Below are 18,046 nucleotides of genomic sequence, written 5' to 3'. Positions count from 1 at the left end.
GAGCCACCCAAGTGCCCTGATAAGATGGTATTTAGGGTAGGAAAATGAGCACGAAGAATATCCATCTTTGACCAAATTGTGTTTCACAAGAAAAAAATCAATATTAAGGATATAAAGTGGCAAACATCAAAAAATTAGAGCGGATAAATCTAGAAATAGATTTCTGAAGAGTTCCATTTTGAATAGATTATGATTACAGTTCACATTGGCAAAAAAATCAAACCAGAGACTTGCTTTATTTTTTAACTTGTCTACCATTTTTATTGAGGGGGGCACAAAAGACAAGTCTTAAACGGGAGGAAACTCTTGACCCTGAATTGCCTCTCATCACCTCTGGTAAAACACTTGGGCCAATGACATGGTAAGTGATGGGAATTTACATGTATTCTTAGAGAAGAGGAGAGAGAGAGAGAGAAACAGAAAGAAGCAAACATTGTAGTTCTTGGAGCACATCCAGCAGATTTAATAAATGTTTACTTCTTGTTGTTTGGGCATTATGACTCCTTGTAGCTTTATATAGAAATGCCTTCATGGGTTTTCTAATTTAAATCCACAGTATCAATCAAATATGATAGCTTCAGCTTGCACATACCTGAGCCAAAGCTAAAGCAAGCTTACATAAGTTGAATGTGTTGAAAAACGAAGCCTCCAACTATGGAATCCATAAGGGTAAGACATGGTTTTATTTCATATGGTTTTCAGGGAAGAACGCCAGTTGGTCTTTAAAAGATAGTTTCCATAGCTACTGGGCTGAATCAAAAGAATGCTGTCACAGCATTTTTCTCTTGCTACCTTTACTGCTTTGTGGTAGCTACCAAGGCAAGTATTCTTCAGGAGCCTAGTTATTCCATTTCATTCCATGAAATGCTATGTAATGCTTCAATCTAGTGTCTGTTAGAAGCAGACTTGCTTTGTTGTGAGAATCTTGTCACATATCCCAGATTTGACTAGAGCTGCCATTTTGTTCAAAACAGACTTGCAGGAAAGGTTCTCTCCAGGTAAAATTTGTTGAGCAGCTCTCTGCCAATTGGAAACTCCTTTTCATGATTTAAAAAATGGGGCTGCACTTAAATTATAGATGAATCCAGGCTTTATTGCTCCTGACCTTTTTTTTTTTAGATGGAAACGAAGAGTGATTTTTCAAAGGGCCCTAAAAGTGATTGCTTTTGACTTTTTTTTATAAAAAGTTCAGCCCGAAACAACAAATGCTTAAAATCTAAAAGAAACATTATTATGACATACTTTTGTATTTTACTTTGGGACACAAACTATACACTGAAGAATATCATGGTACTCTAGTTTTATAGTCATTTAATATTTGTGCCAACGATGATCTGATCTTTTGTACAAAGTACTCTATCATACAGGCCTTCTTAAAAAAAAAAAAAAAAAAAAAGTTTTCCTGGTAATGACCTGCCAAGTACTAGAGGTGGAGGAATAGACATGTACTTTTGCTTTAATGTTTGTGTCTTGCGGCTTAGAGTTGTGCAGTTTTTGAGTACCATGATTGTGTTTCAAAATTTTTTCCCAATTATTTATATTTCTTCTAAAGCTGATAGATAAAAGCTGACTTAGAAGGTTCTGGTTGATAGTGCATATAGTAATTACGTTCTTTCAACGGTTATGCCAGAGTTTACATTGAAAGAATTAACAGTAGCCTCTGCATTGGCCACCCACTCCAGCCACGCTTAGTAAACCCATACTCCAATTCTAACAGTGAGTTGGCTCTGCAAATACAGCTCTAACACAAATACCCTGCCTCCTCCTTACAACCTGGTTATTCCTTTGAAGCCCTTCTAGAAATTCTGGAATGATCACTGTTTGTCTCTGGATGTCACCTCCATGCTAGAGTCCGTTCCTTGTTTTTATTTTTTTAAATTTTTTTAAAGATTTTATTTATTTGCCAGAGAGAGAGAGAGAATGAGCACACAAGCAGGGGGAACAGCAGGCAGAGGGAGAGGGAGAAGCAGGCTCCCTGGGGTGCAGAGCCTGATGCGGGGCTCCATCCCAGGGTCCTGGGATCATGACCTGAGCTGAAGGCAGACACTTAACCGACTGAGCCACCTAGGTGCCCCCAGTTCCTTGTTTTTAAATCACTTTTTCTTTTTTTTTTTTCTTTTTTGATACAAGGCCATCTCCCTTTCTTTTAGTGGGCTGTGATGCCAGGAACAAGTCAGAGTTGATTTTTCTGAATGCACTATCAGCTGTTTTTATTGTTTTTTTTTTTTAAAGGCGGGGAGAAAACAGGGCATTTTCCAAGTCGATTCTGACAGCACTGGTTATTTTCAGAAATTGGATGAGAACCTCAGAATAGAGATCGAGCTCTTTTGTCTTGATCATGTTTACTTTTATTGTTCTAAATATCCCCATCGTCTGTATCACTCAGCTCATCCTGAAATTCAGTTCTATAGCAGACAAGCCTGGGGAAGGCCAATGGACAGAAACACATTCCTGAGATATCTGAGAGAAGGAGCGTCATTAGACTTCTGCGGATTTTGGGGGAGGAACAGAGAGCTATGTGGTAGGGTAGATAAAAGTAGGAGATGAGAAAAAGCCATTTATACCTCAGAAGGAGAGAGAAAGGATCACCAGATCACTGTAGGCAGGCATAGCTCATGTCTCTGGGAACTTCTGCCAGTCCCAGGATATGACTTGTTGCATCCATTGCTGAGTACTAGATAAATGCCTGTATTTATAAATACACATTGTATTTTGCAAATATGATGTAAATAAATCTTGGGAAGATCCGAAAGTCAGATCTCAGGGCTGGAAATCACCAGTGATTTTGGCAGTGTTTGTAAAACACTTCGGGCTCCTCGGCCACAGTGTGAACTGTTAATGTATATCTACATGTGAATTTTTATTTATTACTGCTGAGTAGCACTGCTGGTTCTAAAATAAAACCCCAAAGAGGGACTGGAAGAGAGTTCTTTGACATTTGAGAGCAAACCATTTCTGGAATGAAATTCCAAAAAAGTATCAATAGTTTTTTATAAGCACAGCATGGAAATGTTGCAGGAAAGCAAAGCACGTAAGTTTCCTAAAACCTCTGACTTGCTCTCTGAAAACTAGCTTTCTTTGCCTTCTAGTCCCAGACTTGAAACCGAAAGTGAAGCCTGTGTTGAGAATTACATTCTAGAATAAGAAAAGGATAAAGTAATAAAGCTTAGAAACTCATGATTATTTCTAGATATACCAGGATTTTAGGAGCCCATAATGTTGGGAGGATGGAAGCAAGGGCACAAAATGTCATCAAATGCTTTTATTTGAAATAAGATTAATCTTCTATCCTGAATGAAAATAGAGGCAAACGGCAGCCGTCCAGTGTGGGCTTTGTAAATCACATTATCAGGGCTTGCTTAAAGCATTCACCTAGTATTCTATATGGAGGTGGTTGGTGGGACCGCCATATGCCGGCTTGGGTCTGAGCCAGGGAAGCACACAGGAAAGATTTTGCATTCCACCCATCCACTCCTGCCTGGCGAAAAGCACTTTTTGTATGTGATGTAAGTGGCCAAGTTATTTGTACACAATGGGAAGCTGAAATTTCATTTCCACATGAAATTAGTGAATAATGGCTTTCAAGACTCACTGAATAAGCATGCTCAAGACACAGTCAGCATTTTAAGTCTGTCTACAGGACGCCAACCATCTGGATGGAAAATAAATCAGTTATGCAGCTACTTCGGGGGTGTCAGAGGTGAGGCATGGGGAGGGCAAAGAGTATGGATGCTGTACTGGAGCTTTTGTTTTTTTACCAGGATTTGGTGTGGTCAAGGTTTGTCACCTCTGTTTTTTCCACATCACTTTTGTACTGGCCTGAGCCACGGATGCATATGACTTAAAGCCCAATTGTACTGTATTATCTACTGTATACCTGTTTAATGTTTTTGTCTTATTATTTTATTGGTTTCTATCGTTTCAAAATATACCTACACCTTCAATTTGGATTTTAGGCTCCAAAGAATAGATATTCTATCTGCGTGGCTAATTGCATGACTATAGAATACACAGCTCTGGAATTAATACTTTTGGATGATGATGAAATTTATATTTTCCCCAACTTGTGATAAGATCTCTTTTTCTGTTAATGTAAAGATTAGTTGTTAAAATCTGAATGAGAAAAGATCTCATTTTTGGTAGAGCATGATTTTTTTTTTTTTTTTTTTATCTGAGCGAAGGCAGGTGCTCAACAGACAGCCGCCCAGGCACCCTGGTAGAGCATGATTTGAAAAAAATAAGGCCAGAGTTATTTACTTTTAGATAGTAAGATATTGGTGATTCATCTATATATAATAATTTAAGGGTAATGCATGGAAACCAAAATGAGAGAAGCAGTTGGAAACATCCCCTAGGTGAGTGTGAACATTTGTTCTAAAAAATGGAACAAGTACCAGCAAGGCATATAATCATTTTCTTTCAATTACACCTGATTTTAATCTAAAAAAAAATGTTGGCAAAGCATTATTTCAGTTTTGTTTCCCTCATTTTGATTTCCTTCAAAAACAGTTTGGAATTTAGTACATGAACACGGTATAAATGAAAAGTGTTGGGGTTTAAAGGAAATCAGCTAACGGACTATACAATAAATTCCATGGCTTGAGAATTTTTGTGGGTTGGAGATATTGGAATCTAGCTGGTACAATTAGACACTCCCAATTTCCTATCATCTAGTTTGTAATGGAAAAGGTTAAGAGTATATAGGAAGAAATGAGTATATAAGAACAAATGAAGTTTCAATAGATTTCTTTACTTTCAAGAAGAGAAATATTTATTTCATGTTTCTGTAAGTTTGTTGATTCATGTACTGCTCTGAATAAATGGGCCATCAGCTGGAGTTTCACCAACCTTTGCAATCTGAGCTACACTGAAAATGCATTAGTTATAATGGGATTTGGCTTGTAACTTTATAGTGTGAGCTATATCATTAATTAATTTTGAGGCAGCTGCTCATTAAAAAAATCTTTCTGGTAAACATAGTAAGGGAACATATTTTGGAAGATGCCAGCACATGATGTATTAAATGGATTTTGATAAGTGCATTTGGCTGATTTGATTGTCAGGTATGAAAAATCATATTTATGGGAATCCAGCATGATTGACTATAAAATGACATTTTAAAACTAGTTTTTATATTATGGATTTTACATCTAACACAAGGACCTGACAAGGAAATTGGGGATGGTTATTAGCCTGGAATAGAAGATAAATTACAAGTTAATACATAGACTGATAGAGCTGAAAGGAGACTTACAGACCCTCTTTCATCCATTCCTCTTGCTTTGTCAGGAGAAAAGTGAGACCAGAGAGGCTGTGATTGATCTGGAACCATGTAGTTGGGTGGGGAAAGAACTGGAAGCTGCAGCTCAATCTCTGACACCTGAAATGCTCTCTCAGCTCTACAGGTCATCAAACATGTCCTCATGAAACCCAGCCTAGGGAAGAAAGAGATAGATGAGAAGTGACCACAGAGCTCATTTATTTGGAAATAAGAGTGCTTTGCTTTTGAGGATACTTAGCTGGGCTGCTGAGAGATTTTGGAGTCTTTTCTGGAAGGTGTTTAAAGAAAGGTTAGATAAGTGTAAGTACTGGATGATAGAGATACTAACCCCATGGAAGGACAAGATTTCTTTAGCTGCCTTCCCAGAGCTATGATTTCCAGATTGCTCCCTGTGTTCTAGTTTTTCCAACCAATCTGATGCTTTCTGTGAAATTAGGCATGGAATTCAGCCTCCCTGAGACCTATACTAAAATCACGTTTCCATGTTCCCATGGAACCTGCAGAAGCACCTGCAGACGTGCTTCTACATCTCTGTCCTCAGCCTTGAGAAAAGGTACACTCACAATCACAATCTTGTGATAGAATGCTGGAAATCATTTAGGTTTTAGTTTTTTTGACGTCTGTTTTCTCTTTGTTACACTCAGTATTTTATTTTTGTTTCTTGGGGTGCTGTGTTGTTTGGCTTTGGATTTGGAGTCATGGCGCTGCCCTCTGCCTACATTTGGATGAGTTAAGATGGTCAGTTTCTCTCACAGATGTCATGTACATGCTTGGGTATCCACCTCTTAGATTGATACTGACAGAAGTCTGCTCAAATAAATGTTGTCCTCTCTGTTGACTCATTTGACCATATCCACATGGAAAGACTTTAGCACAGGAATAGAAGAGACACAGGAAAGATGTATTGGAAACATGTTAGAATTGATGATATGGTGAGAACTTGTATCTTATTGTTTACCAAAAAGTGAGGCACACAATTCTATGTAATAGAGAGGGTAGGGTTGGCTGTAATAACAAATACATTCTCTATGTACAGTGGCTTAGCTAATAAATCTATTTTCTGTTTGTATAGTAGAGCTAGGTATATATTCACATTTAGTGGGAGAAACTTTCCTTCATGCAGCTGCTCAAGAAACCAGGCTAATGGAAGCTGTACTATGTTCACACTGTGGTTTCCAAGATTTCTCTAGGTTCCCCTCCATCCCAGGAGGCCAAAAATGGAGACTGCTTGGAACTATCTGAAAAAGGTTACTATGGGTCAAATCTATGGGTAGCACAAATCACTGCACTCAGCGTTCACTGACTGGAATCACAACTGCAAAGGAGGCAAGGAAATGTAGTTTATCTCTGTGCCTAGAAGAAGAAGGAATGGATTTGGGTAAATAGTAGTCATACATATACACACACATATGTGTGTATAATATATAGTTTAGTATTAGTGGTACATATACACAGATAGAGTGTTTCATGCACATAAACAGTGTTATATGTACATAAAGACTAATATAAATATTGGTGTTATATATACCTAAGTATGTAAAGTGCTATATATGTAACTATTCACAAATATATAATAAATACATAAAATATGTAAATATATGTATATATATGAATATATACAAAAATACATCAAGCTATATATACATAAAACATAAAAATACATAAATAGCTTTGCTTTAAAGCTATTTGGGAGTGAATTAGTGTTATTTAAAAGTTATATCAATGCAATTTATGCAATTTACCTTTAAATTGTTGAACTTCTTTGCCTTCTTTTTCCACTCATTATTTGATGTCCTGATCAAATTCTTTGCCATGTGCCTTATATCCAAAATTCTTATAGATGGCCGAGCCTTTGCCTTCTTTCTGGTTCCCATTGGCATCTCTCTAGTGCCTAGAGTGGGGACCCTTACTAGTGCGCACAAAGGAAAGAAGCCTGATGAGGAAACTGACTGTTTAGGTCACTTTAAAAACAGCCCAGTTAGTCAGGGTGGGCAGAGAGGTGCCTCAGGCTTAGCAGCACGACCTCCTCCGCTCTTGGCTCTTGACAGTTAGTGTGCAGGGACCTAGTTGGGGGACTGAGTTCTTTCAACAAATCCTGTTTCTTTCTAGCATCCTCAAGCACATAAACTGTTCAGATCCTAAGCCTGGGAAAGGATATAAAATCACAGACATATTATATTAAAAACAGAGGGAGAGGAGAAAGGGATAAAATAGGTGCTAATAAAATTTAAGTGTCATTTTTCTATTTTTTTTAAAGGTTTTCTTTATTTTTTTGAGGGAGAGAGAGAGAGAGAGAGAAATCAGGGGGAGCTGCAGAGGGAGAGGGAGAAGCAGACACCCTGCTGAGCAGGGAGCCCAACTTGGGGCTCGATCCCAGGACCCCAGGATCATGACCTGAGCTGAAGGCAGATGCTTAACCAACTGAGCCACCCAGGTGCCCCTAGAGTGTCGTTTTTCACAGGGAAACTAAAGTGAGTAAACTTCCTATCTTTTGACTAAGTCAACTAACTTCAAGGTAACAGAAATTGAATTCTTTCCTGCAGGAGAGTACATGACAAGTTTTTCTTGGCAAGGGTATTGGTGCTTTCTTCCATGGTATCTGCCCACCAGCAGCACCATGGGCAGGATCCAAAGCCTTCATCCTCTGGTTTAGTAACTTCGTTACTTAGCTGTGGTTTGGATGGCAAAAGTAACCTAAGAGTGACAGGGGAGAGGTCCAAACTGGTCTACTTTAGTGAGGTCTCCCTCCTGCCACTATGGAATTGTTGTCTTATTTTTCTGATATTTCCATTCAGTAGGCCTGAGCTGATAAAGTGGCCCCTGGAGAAGACTTACTTTGATGTGGACATGTGGCACCTTTTTAAAGGTTCTTGTCAAAGTACCAGCCTCAGCCCAGTAACAATTTCCTTTCTTTGCCCTTATATCTTCGGTTGTATTTATCACCTTGCAATGCATTTGTTGACAAGTCTGTCTCACCTACTTGCTTGTGAGCTTCAGCAAAGCTGTTCTGCATGTGCCATGTTCTCCAGGGAGTATCTAATGGCTGGCCCAGAGCAGGACTCAATAAATTTGTGGGGAATTAATGCATATTGTTTGAATGAATAAGTTATATGTAAATAGATGCTTTCATAATCTTGACTTTTTTTCCCAATTCTTAATACTGTGTTTTAAAAGTTTAGCCTCCTTTAATGTAATTTTATTATTCCTTTATCCATCTAATTTGGTTAAAATACTTGCCTGACTCTTGATTCTGAATTAGTGAAATCTGAATTAAAGTGGTCTTACCTCTACTGAGAAAGAGTTTCTTGGTTACACTTTTATACACACACACACACACACACACACACACACCTACCAGTGTTTTGGAATATCATAATTTGTCATAATTAAACAAGGTACAACTTTTTTTTTTAACTAAGTGATACACTAATGTTTTCTGAGTAAATTCTCTAGTTTCTTCAAATAGGACTATTTCTCAGTCGCAAGTTTCTGCTCTTACAAGTGCTGTATGTTCAAACCCTGTGTTTGTTACTATCAGAAGTAATTGAAACCTGTATAGGCAATAGACTTGTCACTGATATGCTCATGTTTGAATTGCCATTTTAATTGGGTTTGTTTGAAGGATTTATACATAAGAGACCATGATTTTCTAATTAGCAGAGTTGATAGCATATTTTCTGACATTATCCCAACCTAGACCTAGATATATAAATATCTTCATATTTCCCTCTTCTGATGTGTTGCCTTCAGTGATTCATTAAAATACAATTTCATTTTTTATATTCTCTTCAATGAAATATAGTGAATCTGAATTTGCTAGTTTCAATTGTGTTGTTTGCAGACACCTAAGACGATGATTGTTTTGTTTTTCAATAGATAAAATTCCTTGAGTGCCTACCTGTGCTGGTCACTTCACTAGATTATTACCTATATTAGGTCTGGGAAAAGACCTAAAGACAATTGGTGGAGCAAGTACAGTTTATTCTCCTCATTCGTAGTAGTTATGTTCTATAAAGTTGCCGCAGACACTGAATTATCGAATGTTGAAGTGCTGCTCCTAGAAGAAATACACAGTTAGGTGCCTATGAGCCTCTGATCATAACATTTTGATCAATGGAGTAATACATAACTTCATATGTGTTCTTTGTGTGTTTCTGTGTAAAGACCCTTATGTAGTATATATTGTTGATTAACTAACATTGAACTCATGGTTGACTGCACTGTAACTCATACTGGAATGAAGCTAATCTAACACACGTATTTTATCTGTAAGACACATCAAAGTCTGTTTGTACTTAGGAACAATAAATAGCATTTCCTCACTACATTTGGGGGCCATTTCAAAAAGCAGAATCACCAACAAAAAACCCAAAAGCACAAAAAATACGGCACTAAATAAAATGACACTGGTTTACTATTACGAAAGCTGCGAAGTGTCACCTTGTTCAGCATCCCCTGGGAACGTGCAGGTTGGTGATTCAGTTTTTTTGTTGGTCTGTTCATTTCTGCAAATGATTGTGAAATGCTGCAAGTATTGATTTGAGGGTTGCAAACAAATTTTATTGAGTAGGCAAATTTGCAAATGTGAAATGTGTAAATAATGAGGAATGAATATATTGTTACCCAAGTTTGAAGATAAGGAACCTGGGACTCAGATGTTAAGTAATTTCAGTGCAGTAAACATCTACCGAGGGCTAATGTGCACTGAGCACCACACTGAGTAAGGCATAGTCCATCTCTCTAGATATATGTCTTTATTCATATAATTGTTCACTGAATAATGAATTGCATGCTTTATCTAAATATGTTTATCCCTCAGTTTTCCCGTTAATATATTCAATTCTTCTAAAAAGCAAAGCTGATATTTAAAATATTAGATATCTTAAAAGTAAAATTTAGGAGCCCCTGGGTGACTCAGTCAGTTAAGCTTCTGCATTAGGCCCAGGTCATGATCTCAGAGTCCTGGCATAGAGCCCCGCAGCAGGCTCCCTGCTCAACAGGGAGTCTGCTTCTCCCTCTGCCCCTCGCCCTGTGCTCTTGCTCTCTCTCTCAAATAAATAAAATCTTTAACAAAAAGTTATATTAAAAGTAAAATTTGATCTCAAGTCTTCTGTTGCGTCTCTCTCTGAAATTAGAATGAATCCATAGAGTTGAGCTCATTCATTCATTCTGAGCTCAAGAGCTGAGAGTCAAAAGTAAAAGATAAGTCAACAGAACTACAAGCTATCTTAGATTTTGTTCCTCACAGACTTCTCCAGATATGAGCAGTGTGTAAAAGAATACACAATGGTCAGTACCAGAATTAATGCTAGCCCATTCCTCATGGAGTTATCAGTGTTGTAGAGATCTAAACCTGCCATTTTTCAAAACAGACCTATCAGAGTCCAGAAAACTAATAGTGTCACAGTTTGAACAGAATAATAGTGAACTCATACTTTTAATTTAAAGACTATGATTTTTTTGAGAAGTAAACTTAAAAGCACCTAGGTGTGTGTTCAAATCAACCTTGTTGCAGATTTGTCTCATTCTGTGTGAATGCCTTGAAATTCTGCCACATTCTTCAATGTATCTAGCTGTTTGCCATCATATGTGGCAGAAATTGTTCTCTTCTTGAGCCTTACACCTTCAGCTGACCGCCAGCCTTGAAATCCCCTCATAGGACCCTGCCTTTCATGACATTCTGGACTTCTATATGTGGACTTTTGCCCATAACCTGTCAGAATGTGCTTCTCTGAGCTGCATGCCTGAATTTCGTACTCTGAGCCCTCGTGATGAGTGCTACATACCTTGGGGTGTGGGTCTGCTCAGAGGTCCTGGTCTTGTGTGGCCCTCCCTGCCATAGACCTTGCTGGGGAATCATTGCTGGAATCATCCTTGGTTTGATCATGGTTTCAAAAGCAGAGTACAAGCCATTCATAGCCAGCAACTATTCAAGTACCACAGAAATCTGCTCTGCAGGTGTGTGGTTAGAAGGAATGTGGTACAGTGGTTTAAAGTATAGGGTGTTCATTTAGAAGGTGTGATTACTAATCTGTAAAAAGGAAAAATTTGGAGAGATTTGTGTGGATTCAGTGTGATAATACATGTAGGATCATATAGAACAATAGGTGCCACATATGAATGGCTCAGTAAGTACAAGCTAATTGTGTTGTGTGTTTTTTTTTTATTCTTTCTCACCTCTAGCAGATGATCAACATAGGTTTTGAAATAACTGATCAGATTGCACTTGGTGGATAAAATTGTTGATATTTAAATATAGTTATGTGTACATATTGTGTATGTAAAGTTATGAAATAGGAAACACCCACAGTCAACAGATTGTTTATTAAATTGGACTTGTAAAACTATTCACTCTATTTTGATTTTTTTTATTTCAATATAATGTGCTGTATCAGTAAAATAATATTAATATGAGGATGCTGGCCAGAATATGAAAATAACTTCACATACACAGTTGAACATTCTGTTTATACTTGCAAGAAACAGGCATTGGTAAGATCATGGACCCAAAGCAGTTATTTTGCAAGTTGTAGCTTTTGGAGGGCATGAGCCTTATGTATATGTGTACTGTTCAAAATCTTGTGTCTTCCATATTGACTTACATGGAATATATTGGTCAATGAATATAATGTTGAATGAAGAATTATAAGGAGTTGTATTCTCAGCCTTTCCTCTGTTTCTTTCTAAACTTTCTTTTTTTCCTCCCCTGACCGTATACTGACATTGCTGATTTTTACAGCACTGCAGGTTTTCCCAGTGAGCAACAGTGATCCATTCTTGGATTCACATAACAGAAAAGCTGGTTGGCTCAATAGATTCAGTGTGGCTCCTTCTGCAAGTGCTTATCTTGTTCCCTGGTTGCTTTGTAATTGTTATTACTTTGAAAAAAGCATTTCTTTCTCATCAGTACACTCAGATTATATAGGAAGCTTTTTCCTATTGAGGTATATTCTTATCAGGATGTTTTTCTTCTATTTTATAAATAATAGCATTATTAGACATAGGATGAAGCCCTCTTGTAGTCAGTGCCAAAGGAAACAATACAATAGGCATGTGCAGTGGGGGGTTAGCTAGATGGAGCAGCTATCTTGTTTTCTTTGCTTGCCTTTAATCAATGCATGCATTCTCTTAAAACTTTCTTATCCATCTTTTGTGGGCACTGTTTGTGAATTTCCTTCCTTTCTTCCTTTTCTTTTTGTGACAGTGTTTCTGTTTCTTTAATTTATCAAGGTGTCACATACAGCAGTCTTATTGTATTGTACTAAAGACATTCCCCTTTTGCAAGAGGGTCTGTTTGTTGCTTGGTTTGCTCTTCTTTTGAGCTAACTAGGACATTGCCAGTTATTTTGCCTTTGATCCTACAACTGTGTTTCAGCTCTGGACTTTGTCTATCAGTAAATTTTTTTTTTTTTTTAAATGGATCGAGCCCTTCTCTAAAGCAGATATATTGTCCTTCTTTAATGGAATTCCCATCTATGACAATCTGTTTTTATTGTGACTTTCGACTGTTGTAACTTTCTTGTATATGGGTGCCTACAGCATCCTTTTTTGTCTTTTGGACATGAGAACTTAGCCAGAGAGTGGAGGGGAGAAAGAAGAAGAAGAAAAAAAAAGCTATTGTGATCAAGAATGTTTTTAGCTATAAATCTCAGCTTTATCATTACCTACTAAAAAAGAACATCCTTTCTTCATCTGCTTAGTTATATGAGAGATGATTTTGCCAAAAACCACACAAAGCCTTAGGGAATGTTTTTCTTCTTGGTTTGGGGAAAATGGCTAGAATGAAAATAAAGGGAGCAAACCCCTTAGCAATTTACGCATTCTATTTGTTTTCATGTAAAATTTATTAATCTCTAGTATATTTCTTTTAGAGAAGCAAATTTAGAAATCATTAAAGTGATGAGTCCTAGAAATAACTTTGGGTTTTATTTGCCTCCAATAACAGTCAAAAGCAGCTACAGCTGCCTTCAGTATTTATTTTCTGAAGATTGATGTTGTTATTGCCTATTTCAGATTTTTTGGTTGGGTAGGATAGCCATTCTAATCATTACTGTTTCAGAGAAAATAGCTGGTGAGTTATTTATATAGTAAGTAATTGCCAAATAAAACAATCTGATGTAATGGATAACCTGGTCTCTGTTCTCTATCTCAGTTTAGTTTAGCCATGATATTGACTCAGTCCTACCAGCCTGATTTACATATGAGCTTAGTAAAATGGGACTCTGTTATTGTATCTTTCTCAGTAACCTCTTTGGCTTTTGTGAATAGGTCAGATTAAAACTCAGTTAAAATGCTCAGTCTCACTGTATCCATATATAGTCATGTTTCCCATTGTTTTTTCTTTTGAACACAGTCAGCCCTGGAAATAGCAGTAGCTTGGCTCCTATAGATAATCACTCTTCTCTATCTAGGTTTTGCTCTTCAACTGACTTATTTTTCTCAAAGACATGTTCATCTTCTTTGAGTCTCCATTTACCCATCTTTAAAATGAGGGTAATGTTATCAAAGATCTCTCCTTTGGGCCCCTGTTTTCGTAGTCTCATTTCTAGGATGGATTAGAGGGAGACCCATAATATCTTCCTCTTGGGCCTAAGAGGTCTCAATATCTGCTTGTTAAAACATCCAGAGTGGTTAGCAGCAGTGTCCCCTGAAAGCAGGTTGTGTGGAACATTAATTGGCAAGAGTTTTGCCCTAAAAATTTACACCTTAGCAAATGAAAGCCAATCCAAACTCATGAAACAAAGAAACTTGTTAAAGTTACCTAGTCCTCCACCCTTAGGAACAGAGGTAACAGCTATTACCTCACTGAAATTGAGTTCCACAGCTGAGAAAACTGGTGTTCAACTCCGTTTCCAGAAAGATAGCTGAGGAAAATGGAGGAGGAATATCTTCATCGCCAAAGAAACTGAATTTTGTAGAAGGAAAAGTGTCTGGAGACTGCGTCAGCAATACTAAAGCCCTGAATTGTCAACAAATAAATGAGATTACTCGGTTGATGAGGGAGCACTGAAGAGAAGTTTTCAGAAAGCCCAAAGGGCAACCAGTATGATGTGAGAACTCTGAAAGGATTTGAGAACCAGAAAAGCATTTGATTGGATTAGTATTGGGGAGGTTTCCTTTGGAATTCCTTTCTCTGTTTGTATTCTTTTCAGGTGAGTATCTGGCTCACTAATACTTCTCTCCTGCCACTTACAGGTACAAATAACTGTAAGGATTAACACTTCTATGGTGCTTATCACGTGCCAGCCACTGTTCCACATACTACATAAAACTAAGTCATTTAATTCCTGCAACAACCCGAGAAACAACTAGGACATTGAGGCACAGAGAGTGTATGAGTCAAGGGAAGTAGTTATGTCTTAGTCACAAACAACCCCTGAATCCTAGTGAGTTACAACAAAGGCATATTTCTTACTCTGCAAGGTAGGTCTGTGGCTCTGCCCCAAGGCAACCTCACCTCAGGACCCAGGCCATTGGTGATCATAACGAGAGGAGAGAACGTGGCACATCTTGTCCTGGCTCTTGCCCAGTTCCTGCCCAGAAGTTAAACATGTTTTTTCCATTCACATTTCATTGGGCAAAGCAAGTCCTGTGCCAAGCCATATCAGTGTGGTAGGGGAGTCAGGTTCTCCTACAGAAAAGGGGCAGTGCATGCTTGTAGATAGTCATGCATGCACGGTAACGGAAAGGGTGAATAACTTCCCCTAGTTCAGTGAGTGGGTAAGTGGAAGATCAAGGATTCAGAACCCATGCAGCCTGGCTCCGGAGTCTGTTCTGTTAAACACAGCTCCATTCTGCCTCTTTAGTTCCCTGTCTCCCAAGGGGAATTAAAATAAATTTTGAGAGCTTCTTATGAAATTCATAAAGATATTTTTAGTGACCATACTTCTGAACAACCACGTACAATGTAAAAACTCTAAGTCCAGCTAGAATCACATGGACAGCATAGGATTAAGGTTAAGAATGGGGACTCTGAAGCCAAGAGTGCAGGTGTCCAGATCCTGACATCATCCCTTACTAGCTCTGAGATCTTGCGGAAGATACCTAATTTCTCTGTGCTTTCTTTTCTTCATATGTAAAACAGGGATGATGATAGTGCATACCTTGTGGTGAGGGTGAAGATTAAGTGAGTTAATAACGAACTATAAAGTGCTTGGAGTATAATCACTATGCAAGTATTACTGTCCTCATCACTCTTATTCTCTATCTTAAAAGTCACCAAAATATGTTCAAAGAATAGTGCTTACCGTTTCAACCAACCTCTGCCTTCAGGGACAGCGGGTGTCTTTCCTCCTTCAGAAAGTGGCTCTTTTTGTCTCCTTGAACTACTTACCACTTACCTTTCCCCTCTCTTGTTTTAAATTTTTTCTCTTACTGTGTCATTAAAACAGACGACAATTATAAATGCTTACTTAGTTTCTTTACATATAAACAAAAAGTTTAGAATAACCTATTTTGACAGAATCTCTCTGCCCAGTAGTTGTGCTATTATTATTCTTCAAAACATTGCTGCCATTGGCATACCAGTTGCTTTCCTGTTTTCTAAAAACACTTTTATCTTTGTTTAGAGTATCCTAGATGGTCTTAAATCTAAGAATATCCTTCTTCCCCATTAGGTTCTTGCCTGGTGTAACATATATGAAATTATTTCACAGATTGGTTCCCACTCATTTCTTATCTCTTAGACATTAGACTTTGTTTTCTTATCTCTGTCTTCCTTTTCCCTCTAAAGTTTTCCATTGTTGAATTTTTTGTTGATTTGTAGCTACTGGTCAGCTCAGATACTAACTGAATACTATACATACTTAGCCATGATTAGATTGTCTATTTACAAAGAATATGAGTTTCTCTTTTATTCTCTAGATTTTCTAAATTGACATCCCTTAAAATTGTCTGTGTCTTTTAAAATCTTATTGTTGGTGGGCACCTTGGTGGCTCAGTCATTAAGCGTCTGCCTTTGGCCCGGGTCATGATCCCGGGGTACTGGGATTGAGCCCCACATCAATCCTGCACAGGGAGCCTGCTTCTCCCTCTCCCACTCCCCCTGCTTGTGTTCCCTCTTTTGCTGTGTCTCTCTCTGTCAAATGATTAAATAAAATCTTTAAAAAAATAAAGTAAAATAAAATCTTATTGTTGGTAATTTGAACAGTTTTACTGGTGATGGTGTGAAGCATAGGAAATAGAACAGGGGGTGTTTCCTGATTAGTTTGTGTCTCCTGAGAGTGTACTCTGGTTCCAACATTTTACATGTTGTGGGAATGTATACATGATTGATAGCTGATAACATTTCTAGGACTGTGCTCCATATAATTTGAGTCACACGACAATGGAGACAGGGGGACAAAATCCAGAAAGCAACATATAGACTAAAGGCTAGTTATATATTCTAGAAGAAAGAAATGACGAGAAAGCTCAATGTAAAATTTTAAGTCACAATGATAGTGGATGGGTCAAGACAATATGAAGAAAGCAAGATATAGGCTTAATTCCAGCTAGGTATTTTAACAGAAAATCTCAAATGGAGTTAGTCCAGTTGGAATGGATGTAAAAACTATTAAATTAAAAATATAAGATACCTGGTTGTTTATTTTTGCTACAGATCCAAGAAAGGGTTAATTAGGAGTATATAGAAAGCATTTTCCAAAAGAAAAGACAACACATACACAGTACAAATGCCCAACCCATATGGCAGACATTAATAATTGTTTACTTCTCTGAGATTAGTTGCCAGTCTATAATGGGGAGAAGGAGCATGTCTAAGCTAGTGTTATATAACCCTGACCCCAGGCCAAAAGCTCATCAATCTAGAGTGTGTGCCTCACTCAAACTACATCAATCAGGATCTTAGTCCAGGGAGTTTAAAATGTGAAAGTGATGGGAAATAGAAACCAGGAGTCCTGAGAGCTAGGCCAGGGCATCATGGGAGCATCTAGTGAGAAGGTTTATGACTTCTTAACTGAAGAGACCCCTGGAGGTACCCTGATTCTTGCCCTTCATAGGGTTTGGTGGTTCAGTTTCTCCTGAAGTATCATAATCTGCTCAATCAAATGCCTCATCTTTCTTATTCTGGCTGGAGTTTGTTTCTGTTACTTACAGGCAGGAGAAATCAAATACATACAATCTATATGAAAAGATTAGAAAAGAAGATCTAATCAGGCTATGAAGCTCAAAAGTGAAAAGAATTCTTCAAGGAGAGTAGGTGAGCTTGGTTCTGATAGTTTATTAACTCAGAAATGATTTGGCAAATGATTAAAGTAGCAAAAAATATTGAATCCTTTGGAGGGGGGAAAGTTGAATGGTTTATAAAAATCAGATTATTTATAGTTCTCCCAAGGCTTGATAATGGTTCAATTGGGTGAAGACCTGAGCTAATGAGGGCCTGGTTATGGTTCTGTCTCTAGACAGACCAGTTCCAGGACTAAAGGTCACCTAACTCCCACCTGCAAGTGACTAGTGCACATCCTTGTAATGGGGGTGGCAGCCAGAGAGTGAGTTAGTGTATTTGCAAACTATTCCCAGTCTAGAAACCAACCAAGTCAATATTCTTGTAATAGAGCACCAAAGTAGCACCTTTATCTTATACTGGACAACACAGTAGAGTGAGTAAAAAGAGTATGGAGATGAAAAGACTAAAAATGTTTTTCTGGTTAAGAGAATGCATACCTGTGAAGGTTTAGGTATGAGGTATACCATTTGAATCTTTCATATAGTTGTCTTGAACTCCCTTGAGAAATGGCATGTAAAAGAAGTGAGTATCTTAGATTA

The 18,046-nt window shown here is 37.8% G+C and overlaps 1 protein-coding gene across 1 annotated transcript in view; it reads left to right on the top strand.

The window, feature by feature from the left end:
- The window catches only part of NCKAP5 (NCK associated protein 5), an 878,246-nt gene that overhangs the window by 328,356 nt on the left and 531,844 nt on the right, over positions 1 to 18,046 (top strand).

This window comes from Zalophus californianus, chromosome 3 (assembly GCF_009762305.2).
Source record: "Zalophus californianus isolate mZalCal1 chromosome 3, mZalCal1.pri.v2, whole genome shotgun sequence".
NCBI classification, from domain to species: Eukaryota; Metazoa; Chordata; class Mammalia; order Carnivora; family Otariidae; genus Zalophus; species Zalophus californianus.
This window is presented reverse-complemented; position numbering and strand designations above follow the sequence as displayed.